General features: G+C 43.2%; 1 long non-coding RNA gene across 1 annotated transcript in view; it reads right to left on the bottom strand.

The window, feature by feature from the left end:
- Nucleotides 1-6,939: 6,939 nt before the first annotated feature.
- LOC118579644 overlaps nt 6,940-14,788 on the bottom strand; it is a 140,037-nt gene continuing 132,188 nt past the window's right edge. Inside the window, exons 3-4 of the long non-coding RNA XR_004944491.1 lie at nt 8,944-9,125; nt 6,940-7,826 (exon numbers count right to left, since the gene is read on the bottom strand). This is a non-coding gene — a long non-coding RNA (uncharacterized LOC118579644). The remainder of the gene's footprint in view (nt 7,827-8,943; nt 9,126-14,788) is intronic.

Here is a 14,788-nt window from a genome sequence, read left to right on the forward strand (position 1 = left end):
CACTGTTTGTCTTGGCTGAAATGAAGTCTCCTGGAGCCAGTACAAACTATCTAGAGCATTATGACTGGATCAAGCTTCTGAAGACAGAAGCCATGGTGTTAGTGGCAGGTGTGGTAACAATTACCCTCATAGCTGGACTGGAGTCCTCAGGGAGTATCTGTGAGATGTTCAGCATAGCCATCTGTCATGATGACAGTCTGATCAACTGCCGAAGAAGGGCCTACTCACTCATAGTTCCCAGTACAGGGCAGCTGGACACAATGACGGGGGGGGGGGGGGGGGGGGGGGTGTGTGTAAGAGAGAGGTTGACAGCTGTCAGTCAAGCAAGCAGGCAAGCGACTCACTCTAACAGCTTCAATTACAAGAAGGAAATTACAGGAGGAAAAACATTAAGGAATATTTCCAAACCAAGATTTACACTTTTCTTCAATGAACTGTGCCCTGGAACCCTTTGTAAAGGCTTGGTTCTGTTACTAGTGGTTAGTCATGGTTGTGAACTTGATGGGACTTGGAATGAACTAAGACACACCTCTGGGCCAGTGTGTGGGAGCATTTCCAGGAAGGACTAACTGAAGGAAGAGGAAGGCTGGAAATTCCTGCAAGCAGCCTAGACACAGAGACCTCTCCTGTCCTACTGTTATCACTGTGTCACCTTCATTGCCATCAGACCCCTGCTTCCTCAACCTCCCCACATGGACCGATGACCAGCAACTCTCCATAAATCTTCCAAGCCTTCAGAACAAGGCTGGGACTTCTGAGGTGTCCAGCCCTGTGAAGTGAACAGCTAACAGGTCCTCAGGCTCTCCAGTGTGCAGATGGCCACTGTTGGATTACCCATCCCTATTCTGCAAGCTTAGTAAGTCACTTTACAATACATATTCATCATATCCACCCTCCTCCTCTAGGGGACCCTAACTAATATAATGTTTCTCCTAAATCACAGCAAGTGGAAAAGCTAGGTTCCTACCAAAACAAGCTGGCTCCTCAGGATATTCTTAGTCGTCTGTCTTAGGGCCTTTTAGGATAGATTATCAGCAGACGCCAAGTTCAAAGACAGTGGGTGACATCATAGAGGGGAAGTGAACCCTGAAGAATTTATAACAGAGATCACGACACTACATGCATGGAAAGACAAGCCAAGATCTGAGGGCAGGAATCTCCACTCTAAGACTGGCAGCAGATGACAGAGCAAAGAGTCTGGGCCACTGTACTAGTCAGTTTCCATCACGGTGACAATACACCTGAAGAAATCAACTTCAAAGGGTGAGTCGGGAATGGCATACAGATCCTAGCATGATGAAACCAGTCTAGGCAGTGCAGTGACTCCATTGGTTTGGGACTGGCTGAGTGAGGAGTCTGTAAGACAGTGGTGCTGATGGAGGACAGGATGCTGGTAGCATGGGTGCACATGACAGCATGGCTAGGTGAGCATCATGCAGGGAGAGAGGGGCACAAGAGGACACTAGTCCTTGTTGTCTTTCTGTCCCTGTATCTATGAGCATATCTCCATATAGTGGGTCATTGGTGATGGCCATAACTGGCCTTTCCAGAGCACTGTGGCTTGACTTTCTGCCTGCCATTCAGCCGCTTCATTCCCAAGAGGCAAAGTTAGATTTACACTTAGCAAACTATAGTTGTTATTCTGACTTAATCTGCAACAGGAGTCACAATCTTTTTAAGGATATAGTTATGCTGATTTGAGACACACCTGCTTCATACCTTCCTGACTATTCAGATTAAGAATTTGAAGAGAGCCAGGTGCTGGTAGTGCACTCCTTTAATTCCAGCACTTGGAGGCAGAGGCAGGCAAACCTGAGTTCGAGGCCAGCCTGGTTCTACAGAGTGGGTTTCAGGACAGCAAGGGCTACACAGAGAAACCCTGTCTCTAAAAACAAACAAAAGAACCTTAAGAGGGCAGTGCTGGGGATTTATCTCAGTTGGTATTGCATTATTCTCCCATGAACAAAGTCCAAGGTTCAGTCCCCAGCATTGCATAAACAGGTGTGACAGAGCACACCTGCAATTCCAGCCTTTGGGAGGTGGAGGCAGGAGGATCAGAAGTTCAAGGTCATCCTTACCTACACAAAGAGTCATACAAGACCCTGTCTTTAAAAATATAATTTTTTTTCAGTTCAGGAAGAGCATTATTTTATTACTGAACTCAACTTTTAGAATTAGAGGAAATACTACCCTTCAATCTCTCACTGAGAAATCTATTCCAGTGAAGAAGGCCAGAAAACATTTACAAAAGGACAAAGGTTGAATGAAGATACCCACAGGGCAGTATTTGAGCCGCTGATCTTTCCCAGTGGAAGCTACTTAATCAGCCCACTGTCCTGTTCTCTTCAATTTCTGAATAAGAAGGGTTGTATGGGTGTGGGAGGAGAGTGGGTTTTTGTTTGTTTGTTTGTTTGTTTTGTGTTGTGTTTTTAATGAAAAGAGCAACCAAAACTGCTCCCACTTGAAAAAAGAAAAAGAAAGACATTGAACCCAGTGTTCATCTGAACATCATTATTTTAGTTCAGTTGAAAAAAAAAAAAAAAGATGGCTGGATGAGACATAAAGCTACAGGTAGATAATCTGTTACCTAAAAAACTAGAAAGCAATAGGAAAATGACATCCCAAAGGCCAATAAGACCATGCAAGTCCTCCGACTGATTCTACTGTGGGAAACAGCATAGAGAACTAAAGCAAATCAAAAACTCCTTAGAAAATGCAAAATTCTTAGGAAACCCACTGTCGATTGCTCTAGGTTTCAGACACAGTGTTGGAAAACCTAGAATGTTTTCATTACCTTCTTCCATTTAAACTGGAAAGCTGTCCCATGGATTCGGTCATCTATTTTAGACTAATTAAAATGAAATTTTACATGCATGTTGCCCAAATTCATTGTAAAGGCCCTGGTTTATAGTATTTACAAGAGACCCAGGTATTAAGTTAGGCCAGGAACATACAGTGTTTGTCGGATATTAGGGAGGGGCGATGCTAATATTGAAATTAAGTCTCTGCCTTCAAGATTCTGGCTAGGTGGTAATAAACAGGGCAAAAGATCCAAGGGCTTGCGACACTGGATGAAAAACTGCAAAACCTGAAGTTCTCTCTAGCAGAGGAGAAGGAGTGTCACCTACATGTTTTAAGCATAGAGAGGAAAACACATGTGTTAAAGGGAAATCCACACCCACCCAGGGAGCCAGTTTGGAAGAAATGGAAGCTTGTTGAAATGTCAATGGAAAAAAATGTTTTCGCATCTCTGAAGGCTTCACTGGATGTTTCTGCTACAAGCATCGTTTTCAGAAATAAGGAGTTGATTCTTGGAAAACACACACAGGAGGCCATGGTCCGGCGACCGTCGAAGGCTGAAGTGGAGCTCCACCGCCAGTCCACACTGCTCCGTCACTTGCACCAGGCTATTCTGAGCCTCCTGACTTCTGAGCTCTCTGGATCCTACCACTGCTTTGGCAGTGCAAGGCTAGAGTTGACAAAAATATAATATTTTTTTAAAAGAACTGAAGAGCATAGCTCCTGGGCTCCTAAGAGCTGAACTCTCCAGCAGCATGAGGCCCCTTTTACTACTGCTATATATTCAGGGCAGGACACCATAGACCGCATAATACCCAGAATAACAACACCACTGGAGTTCTCCCTCACCTTCCCAGCACAGCTACAGACAGAAGGAGCGGCCTCTCTGCTTGGAGAACACATGGCTGGCTGTGTCATTTCCCACGAACTTTTTTAGCAGGGTTGATGATCAACACAGTTCACATTCATCCTCATGTCAAATATGAGTGACCATGTCTTAGTTGCAGAACAAAGAGCATCAGGAACCAAGGAATTTAGCAAGCACATCAGTGGGGACCAGAGGTAGGCAGGTTATAGCAAAGCAGAAAGAACTCTGCTATATTCTTCCATGGTCTTTGATATGTTCTTAGTTTTTAGAGATCTGTTAAGAACGTATTTTCAACATGTTTAAGAGGTTTTATTTATTTTTATCTTATGTGTTGTGTATGTGTGTTTTACCTACATGTGTGTATAAGCACCACATGTGTGCAGCATCTGCAAAGCCCAGGAGAAAGCATCAGATTCCCTGGAACAAACATTATAGGCAGTTGTGGGTACTGGAAACCTAACCCAAGTCCTCTGAAGAACATCGTTGTTCTTATCTACTGAGCAAGCCATCTCCCCAGCCTCATATTTTAAAGGCTTCAATAATCACAGAAATATTATGTCAGACACAGGATTGGGAAACCAATAGCTTTGAAAGAGACAGTCCAAGATAATGTGGCTCTTCTCTGTAACATTTTAATTCTCCCTAACCAGGAGATTCAGACATTTGGCCTTGTAGACTCTTTAACCCGGGTACAGCTATTTTGTTGTTGGTTGTTGTTCTGCATTCCCAGTAAGCCTCAAAGTCAGCTTGGCCCTCTCATCTCTTCCCTATCTTGAAACTTTTACTTCTTATTCGGGAGTACAATTCAACATTACACGAACCACAGAGAGCATGTATGGCCCATACAATACCGCAGAACTTCTTTATTTAGTCAGACAGCTTTCTCACCCATGCTTATTTGTAAACTGATGTCAGAAAATCTCAAAGAGGTATAAAAAGACTAAGGCTCCATCAGGGGCCTGTTGCACCCATCACTAGCTGTCTGCCCAGTTTAGTAACTGCTCTTCCTTCCTGCTCAGCAGAGGAGCGGCAAAGTGCTCAGGCCTCCTGTGACTTAAATAGCTGGGCTTCTGGCTGATTCCGTGGAGGATGGACTTTTGCTCTCTTGGCCTCTCCTTCCTGCTGATATGTTGATGTGACCTCCTTTACAAGTCAAGACACAGCCTCCTGTGGTGCAGCCAAGGCCCTGGATTTATGTTGCAGCCCCTAGCAGCCTTGGGCAAGAAGCTGCAACTTAACTGACTGTTCCCTGTTGTGGAATATTACTTTAGCTATGTAAAGATGTGTTGCATTTGTTTATGCTGCATTTATTTAATCATGTAAAGATGCATTGCATTTGTTTTACCTTGCCTGCCTAAGGCACCTGGTCTTAAAAAAAAAAAAAAAAAAAAAAAAAAGCTTACTCCCCACTTCCTGAAAATTTCTTATATAGTTTTGTGTTTTGATATTATTTTACTTCAAATATTTATGATGATTTATAGTCTGTGATTTTATTGTTATTGTTGTTATCTCTTTGAGACACGTCCTCACACTATAGTCTAGGATGGCCCGGAACTCACTATTTAGGCCAGGCTGGCTTCAAACTCATGGTAATCCTCCTGCCTCAGCTTATATTATCTTTTAAGACTAGTCAGTGATCCCAATGACTGGTTGACCTCTTTCTGCACGGACTAATACTGTTACCTTTCTCCAATAACATGTTCCATCTAGGAGAGCTGCCTAACTTCTCTGTAGCCTTTGTCTACTTACCTACCATGAAAAGAATATCCTCCTCACTTGCTTTCAATACATTTTCTGTCTGTCACCCATAGTCACCTTCTACAAGTTGCCTTTTTTTTCTAGCCATTTGATAAGATATCCTTACCAGTATCAAGAAATTCATGTTTCAATCACAATCATACTCAATGTAAACAGTAGAAAGAGGACTGGTTTCTTTCCTATCCTTTAATAAAGTTCTATGTGTACAAAGGAAAAAAAAAAGCTGAATGGCCAATAGCTAGGCAGTAGAGGGATAGGCGGGGCTGGCAGGCAGAGAGAATGAGAGAGAAGAAAGAATGAGGGAGAAAGAAAGGGAGATGCCTGGGGCCAGCCAGCCAGCTGCCAGACAGCCAGACATTGAGTAGAATATATAGAATAAAAGAAAGGAGAGGCAGACGGATCTCTATGAGTTCAAGGCCAGCCTGGTCTCCAAAGCGAGTTCCAGGAAAGGCACAAAGCTACACAGAGAAACCCTGTCTCGAAAAAAACAAAAAACAAAAAACAAAAAAAGAAAGGTTAAAAGCCTTGAGGCAAAACATAGTTGAAGAGAAACAGGTTAAATTAAGTTACAAGAGCTAGTGGGACAAGCATAGGATAAGGCTGAGCATTCATAATTAATAATAAGTCTCCCTGTCATGATTTACGAGCTGGTTGGTGCCCAAAGAAAGCCTGCTACAGTTCTCCAAGACAGTAAAGGGAAAATACAGGGCTCAAATATCTCTCCCTAGCCTGGAGGATGCCAAGTGGAAAGAAACATTTGTCAGTGTTATAAGGAAATCAGCTTTGTGTGCCTGTCTTCCACTCATGGGGGTGAGTGCTGATTTACCTGCAATGAAATTACAACCCTGAGTGTGGAGCCTGACACAGGGTGAGGATCTCTGCACACATATGTGGAATGAACACATGGAAGCTGTAGTGGGGTCTAATGTTGGTGGTAAATTCCTGCAATTATTTATAGATGAAGCTATCAATCACCTGTTCCTAAATTAATTACCTTCTCATTGTTGCCACAAATATATGATGAAAACAACTTAGGAAGGAAGGGCTTATTTTGGTGAACATCAAGGGTGCAGTCCATTATGATGTGAAGTCATGGCAGCAGGAATGTGAGGCAGCAGGTCCTGTTGTATCTGCAGTCAGAAGGCAGAGAGATGAATGCTGTCACTCGGCTCTCTTTTCTATTTCTTATTTCATCCAGGACTCCAGGCTATTGGTGAAATTATTAAGGCCACTCCATGTAGTTAAAAGGGAGGTTTATTTTGTGGGGTAACTTACAAATGAAGGGGTAGGTTGCAGGGTCTGGCAAAGGTATAGAGCAGTCCGGTAGTGTTCTCTGGAGAACTCTGCTCGGTCTACCTCCAGCGTCCAGGGTCCTGGAACCAAGTGAGAGACCTCCTCCCGATCCTTGGTCTTCTGCTTCCTCCTCCGCCCTGCCTTGTGGGCGTGGCCATTACCGAAGCCTCAATGAGGGTTGGAACTTCCAGGCCAATGCTGGGATGGCTATCCACTACACCAGGCCCTGAAATGGTGCTGCCCACATTTAGGGTAGCTTTTCCCACCTCTATTAGCCTAATTTAGAAAATCCTTCACAGACATGCCTAGGGGTTTGTCTCCTAAGTGTTTGTAGATGCTGTTAGGTTGATAATCATGATTAGCCTCTGAAGTCACTATTTTTGCCCAAATGCAAAACGCCAGGCTCCATTCTCCTTATGCAATGGAGGATGAACAAATACCTCTTTGGAACAAGAAAAAATCCTACCTGGGCATTGACTATTCTGCCATGATTAGTTGCTTAACAAACAAGTAATGTAGACCTTAGCAGGCTGCTTCATTTTAGCAACTAAAACTCCAGTGAGGATCTTCTAGCACTTGGTTCATTAATAGTCACATCCGCTCTGTGAATTAAATGTCCTCATTACCCAAATACTAGTGAGGAGCCTGAGGAATGGACAGGAAAATGGCCCTGCCCAATGTCACGTATCAGTCACCAGAAAGACAGTGAGTTGAGCCATTTAGTCTCATGGCCATGACCTTGTCCCCTTTACTCTGCAGCAGTCTCAGGAGGGAGGCTGGACTCTTCTTCTTCCCAGTTGAGAAAACACAGACTATTGAAGGAGGCCTGCATTCCCCACCTTGGGATCGCTAGGCTCTCCCAGTCCCAAATGGGAAACTGGCAAGGCTATGAACCCCTGACCATCTAAAACCTCAGTGTCTCTCTGAAAACCTGAAAATGTGCATGATTGTCTAAACTGAAATCAATACGTTGCTTGGTTGGAAGACTGTGCAATTGTTGTTGAAGCCAGTGTATTATGGTCTAAATGTTTAATCTGGCAGAGGCCATAAAAGACGGGTTCCAGGCCATTTGGAGCTTATATTGCAAACAAGATGGTCGGGGAGGAAGCTGAAACAGAAAAAATAAAATAAAATAAATGATAGCAGCCCCAGCAGAGTGTCAGACACAGAACTATGTAGCTGTGATACAGAGACTCAGAAAGGCTGGTGGCAGCCTCCTCTGTGGTCGGGGGGAGGCAGTGCCCACAGAATGATGGTAGGATCTTGCTGTCTGCTGTCTGCTGTCTGCAGAGGCTCCCTGGGATCTCTAGAAAAATTATAATGTCTAAGGCAGACACAGTGACTGTGGCAGGCCCAAAAGCCCAGCTTCACACTCCTGGTGCCTCAAGAGGAGCATTCAGCATGGACCACAGGCCAGATTTAATGGTGCTATGTACCTAAGGGGGCAGGTCCTCCCAACCAAACCTGCAGCTGGCGGGAAACACAAAGTTCTAGGCCTAGCAAGGAAACCCTCTAGCTGGTGGATGAAGACAGCATGGGGTTTGACTTACACAGACATGTCAGGAGGTCAGAAAGTAACACTCAGCTTCCCTACCTACTCAGTGTAGCCCTTCCTAACTTTCCTGCTAGCCTTCATGTCAGTCATTCAATGCCTTACAGAAGTAGAAGGAGTTCTGGTCCACCAGCCTTGTGGTGCTAATTAAATGAGACACTTGGCAATATGTAAGAAATGTTCCATGGATGATGTCTATTAGTGCTGAGGCTCTGTACATGCAAAATATGAAACACACAAGACAAAGTTTCAGGACAGGTCACACCAGCTTCCTCCTTGCTGTGCCAAATGCAGTCATCCATGCTGATTTTCACTACCCTGTGAATGAACAAATGGCACAGAGAGAGTAGAAACCTGCCCACAGTCACACTGCAGCCTTGGGAGGATGCAGGGAACATGGCTTCTCACAACTTCAGATTCTAAATTCAGTGTTCACCCCACTACACCACAGCTGTGCTTTATTTATAGCTGCATAAATACGATTGCAAAAGAAATATTTAGCTTCCTTAAGAAAGCCAATAGTTTTTAGGAGTCTATAAAATTACCTTGATCTAATGCATCTGTAAAGAAACTTACTGCATTAATTGCAAATGTTGTTACCTGTTCACTGAACCGAAAGCTAATGTATAAAATCAGTACTTGTGAGGCTATGTGATGCCAACTGTTTGCATACCTATCTTGCACTGAGGGACAACACTGTGTGGGCAGAAAGATGAGGGTGGGTGTTGTCTGGAGTCAGAGAAAGAGCTTCAGATTCTGGCTTCTTCACACATCAGTCCTGCATACATAGGCCAGGCTATCACTTGGCAACTTGGCATCACTGAATCTCACCCACAAGAAAAGCAATTCTTCATCCTAAAACAGGAGGCAGAAGGACTGTAAGAGCTGGGGGATGGGAAGCGTGTTGTGACATGCCTTCTTCTGGCTAGTGTAACCATGGACTCATACAAGATCAAGCCAGCCACAGTTCCTTCATAGGTAGGGAGGTAATCTACAGGCTGTACCCCTTACTAAGGAACTATTAGTACCTAATATCTACTTGGGGAAGGGGAATCATTCTTCCTTGGGAGTATGGCCACTGGTATATTTCCCATGCACTAGTGAATGGCCTCACATCCAGGCACATAGGGGTAGCACTAATTAGACTTAGTGGTTTATATACTATAAAAAGAAGACATGAAGTTAGAAGGGGAAGGTGTTGAAAGATACAGACCAAGAGTATATCTGATCATATTTCATTGCATGCATGTATAAAATTCTCAAAAAAATTAAATAAGCAGTTCTTAGGAGCAATTTCAGGATTTTTGTCAGGATTAAGTGAGATAATATATGGAGTCAGTTACCATAGTGTCTGGCGGTCACAAGTACTACAAAGTGCAATGTTCCCACTACTCCTAGTAAAATTACTATGCTTCTTCCAACTACTCTCCAGTTCAAATGTGTCACCATTCAAATGAGCAAATGTCACCAGCACAGCACTGCAGGGAGTCAGCAATTCCACAGTCAGGGCTCCAGTCCACTGAGGCAATCACATTGACAGAGAAAGATGTCTGTGTGCAAGGACAGTAACTCCAAAATTGTTCTCAGTAGCAAGTGGGAAGTAACCTGTGCAACGGCCCCCACAGGAATCACTAAATTACAATCTATCTATATCAAATCTGGAAAGAGCTATATACTAAGTGTTTTTTGGATTTATGGGCCATCTGTCAGCTTTCACAATGATTTGCCTACACCATTGCGTCCAGCAATCAGCTATGGACAACATGGAAAAGAGAAGCTGTGGCTGTGAGCCTCAGGTGCAGATGTGGGTAGAGGGCAATATACGAGGTTGGCTCCTATGCAACCACTGACTAAAACACCAAGTGGAGCTATGTGAATCCAGACAGAAAGAAGGTGGCAAGAATCCTATAAACCATAAGAGACAAACAACACAAGAAAAGTTAGGTCAAGCATTAAGCAAGCATTTAGGTGTACTAGTCTCTCCTCTTGCTGCTGCAACAAAACACTGGACAGAGTATCATAACAAAGGAAAGATTTGTTTTGTTTACCTTTCTAAGGGATACCATCCATCATAGCAGGGAAGGCATGGCAGGAGCAGGAAGCTAGCTAGGTCACATCACACCAGCATCAGGGCGATCCCAATGACCCACTTCTCTCCTAAGAGTTCCACAACCTTCCCAAACGGTGCCATAATCAGGGGACCATATGAATATGTGAGAAACATTTCACATTCAAACCACAATAAGACAGTAAATGTCTTCCATGGAGTCATCCGTTGAGCTCTTGTCATTCAGATGGTGGTGCTATTTAGGGAGGCCATGAAACCTTTAAGAGGTGGGACCCAACTGGAAAAAGTGGGTTACCAGTTGTAGACATTGAGGGCTATACTATAGTCTAGCCCCACTTCCAGCCTGGCTCTTTGCTTCCTGGTCCTCTGAGACTCAAGCAAACAGCCTCACACTTCACTACCATAGCCACTGACTATTTCCATTGCCAACACTTCCCTGCCATGATGGAACTCAAGGCTCATCAAATCTGCAAAAATTAAAACACTGATGAAATCAAGTGTTAGTGATGCTCTCATGAGAAGAGTCCTCAGAAACACTCCTGGGGAATGTACCAATGAAGACAGCCACCTTCAGAGAGTCTTTGGCATGGTCTATTAAAATTGCAAGGACACCTACCCTATGACCTGGCATTTCCTCATCCCTACTGCTACCCAGGGAACTACTTTTACATGTACAGGAGAAGCCTGAATAAGGAAGCTAATTGAAGCATTCTAATAGCAAGAAATTGAAAATGACCTAAAGGTCTGCCAATAATGAAATAGGAAAATATAATGCAGCAGAATGCAATTCAGCAACTATAAGGTCTAAAGCATCACTGTGTTCCAAAGTGCAGATAGATCTCAGAAATACAATGCCAAGTCTCAAAATAATCCTTTGAGCATAATACCACTTGTGTAAGAGTGTGGACTCTAAATCAATGATGGGGAATTGTTACAGAAGGCCCATGTGTATGGGCACCTGTACAAATATATCCCAAGTAAGACCCAGAGGTATGCAGTGAACTCAGAGGGTGGTTATCTTAAGAGACAGACAATTAAGACTAATGGTGGTGGTCAACAGACATTTTAACCTTAGTTAAATGAATCTGTGTCTTATTATATATTTAAAATAGTGTTCAATATACAATTACAAAAGTACATGCATTGAATGATGCAATCATTTGTTATTTACATTGATATTTATGTTATTTGTGTGTATGTATGCATACTCAGAAGGGTAAATACAAAATAGTTAATAAGATCACAATGAAAGCTGTGAGACTTTTTTTTCTTTTTTTAAACTAGCAAAGGCTAAATCCACCATGCAGCAGAGTAAAGTGCCGCTTGTAGACTCCTCATTCCCGCCGCACTGCAGGTCAGACACACACGCCAGGAACCCGCCATAGTAGCTGAAACCGGCAGGCTGCCGCTAACTTGAGAGAGACAATTAGGAAGCTGTTTTTAGCTCCGTCTTAGAATCTTTTTTCTCAGGTTTTAGGTGGAAACTCTTGCCCCACGTTGGGCGCCATTTGTAGTTAGGAGTTTACCTGCCTGGCCCAGTTAGGACAAATCTCTCTTACCCGCCAGTCCCACAGTCGCTCAGACCCAACCAAGAAAACACACAGAAACTTATATTGTTTATAAACTGTATGGCTGTGGCAGGCTGCTTGTTATCTACTTCTTCTATCTTAAATTAACCCATTTCTGTTAATCTATACTTTGCCACATGGCTTGTGGCTTACCAGTGTCTTTACATGTTGCTTCTCATGGCGGCGGCTGGCGGTGTAATTGAAAGCTAGGAAAACTAAATTCCCTTTTAGGAAAAGATTTTTTAAAAAACCTTTGTGTGTTGGGGGGCCACATATGGGCATTTGTGTGTAAGTGCCCACAGAGGCCAAAAGAGGTCATCAGATCCCCTAGCTCTGAAGAGACATGCAGTTGTGAGCTGCCCATCATGGTACTGAAAACTGAACTCTGGTCCTCTCTTAGAGCAGCAAATGCTCTTAACCACTGAGCCGTCTCTCCAGCCCCATTCATGTGACAAGGCAGGATGGTACTGAAGCCATTGGAGGTAACATTGCCCAGGCTCAGCAGCAGCCATGTCACTACAGAGCCATATGGTCTTGAAGGGCAACCTCAGTTTTCTTATCTGTAAACCTCGGATAATGTTATCTAATGTTGTACTTGGGAAGAGTCCACCACACTTACAGGTGTTTTAGATATATGATCTCCCTTCATCTTGAGGATAGTCATATGAAGCAAGTAGACATCATCAATTAAGAAATGAGGAGACTGAGGTACAAAGAGACTATGTGACTTGCCCAAGGCTACAGCACGGGGAAGTCTGTGAGGAAAGCAAAGTTCTCAGTCATAACCACTATCTTATTGCAAATCACCTCCACTTTATATAACATAACAAAATATAAGACACGTATGTGACATGAAAACAGAAGGGATGATTTAGGAAAAGGAAGAGTGTAGTGGGTAGCCATCCCAGCATTGGCCTGGAAGTTCCAACCCCCATTGAGGCTTTGGTAATGGTCACGCCCACAAGGCGGGGCAGAGGAGGAAGCGGAAGACCAAGGATTGGGAAGAGGTCTCTCTCTTGGACGCTGGAGGTAGACCGAGCAGAGTTCTCCAGAGAACACCGCCGGACTGCACTATACCTTTGCCAGACCCTGAAACCTATCCCTTCATTTGTAAGTTACTCCACAAAATAAACCTCCCTTTTAACTACGTGGAGTGGCCTTAATAATTTCACCAATATCTGCCGCCCAACATGGGGCAAGAATTTCCACCTAAAACCTGAGGAAAAAAAGATTCTAAACGGAGCTAAAAACAGCTTCCTAGTTGTCTCCCTCAAGTTAGTGGCAGCCTGCCGGTTTGAGCTACTATGGCGGGTTCCTGGCATGTGTTTTCTGACCTGCACTGTGGCGGGAATGAGGAGTCTACAAGCAACACTTTACTCTGCTGCATGGTGGACTTAGCCTTCGCGAATTAAAAAAAAAAAAAAAAAAAAAAAAAAAGGCGGGGGGGTTTTCTAGGCTATGCGCTGCTTTGATAGAACTGCTTCTGATAGTTGATGGTACACATGGCTCCAGGCCCAGAGCTGGTGGTAAACTGTACCACAGCCATGTTGGGAAGCTGAGGTGGGCGGAGCCAGCAGCCACAGCAGTGTTTCAGTCTTATGAAGATGGATACTACACAGAGAATCTGGTTTGTCTTGTCTTTGGGACTTTTAACTACAAAAAAAGATTTGATCGTAAAAGCTGTTGAGTTAAATAAATATGTAAATTTTAAAGGTAACTTGACTACAAAATTTGGATATAAGGATATGTTGCTTTGGAAAAGAGTCTCTGCTTTTATTTCCACAGAAAGCCAGAGGCTGTGGATTTGTTCCAGATTAAGATACATCAGGTTTGATCAGCCAAGACCACCTGAAAGGTCTCCGATGACACCATGGCCCAGATGATCCAACATCCAGAATGCTTTCAAGGCAACTGGCTCAGAGGTTTACCCTAATGGACTACTCCATAATCCTAAAATTTTCTTTGTATCCCCATAAGATACAGTACGCCCCTCCAGCAGGAAGTAGTAAGAAAAACTATGCCCACATTCCCAGAATTATCAAGCTGGCTTTGGAGATGGAATTGGCTCACTCCTTCTCTAAACCCAAGCACATTGTTAAAAGAAAAGGTTAAGAGCTTCTTGTGTCCTAAATTAGAAGAGCCCTCTGGTATGGGACAGAGAAAAACCACTATTTTGTTTAAAACAGGTTGATTATAAATGCGATCTCTTTCTAAAGAAGAAAAGGGGATATGATATAGATATAATAGGATAAAAGGGTAGATTAATGAACTTACTTCTAAAAGAGCAACAACTCATTTAAAATGTTTTACATTGGTATAGATTTTAGTCTATTGATACAAACTTAAAGTTAATTTTGTTATACTGTGTGTATATTTCTAACCATGTTTAAGGTATTATGTTTATATAGCTCATTTTAAATTGAAATGGATAGTTAAAAATAGATTAATGATTAGTCATCTATGATAATCATACTCATAGCCATGTTAGTTAAGTCTTCTAGATATACATAGCGATATTTCAGATAGATAGGTAATCTTCAAATACTTCAAAGACCTACAGAATATGGCATTTAAAATATTTTTAAAATTTAGACTTTCTGGACAGTGAGACATGTCTGCTCCTGGCAGCACCAATTTACTTCAGAGAGGAGGATGGGCACTGAAGACACTTCATATGGAGTTTATCTTCACCTTGGCAAAAATAGCCATTTGGGCAAGAAACTGTTCTTGCCTGGAATGCTCGATCACCTGGACATGCAGGACCCATAGAAAGGTGACCACTGAACTTTGCTTTCAAAATGGTCCTTCAGGTTCTTGCTTCACAGAGGAAACTGCCAGACATTCTACAGGACACTGAGAGAAATGACTGAGAGACTCTAGCC

The sequence above is a fragment of the Onychomys torridus genome, chromosome 1 (genome assembly GCF_903995425.1).
Source record: "Onychomys torridus chromosome 1, mOncTor1.1, whole genome shotgun sequence".
NCBI lineage: Eukaryota > Metazoa > Chordata > Mammalia > Rodentia > Cricetidae > Onychomys > Onychomys torridus.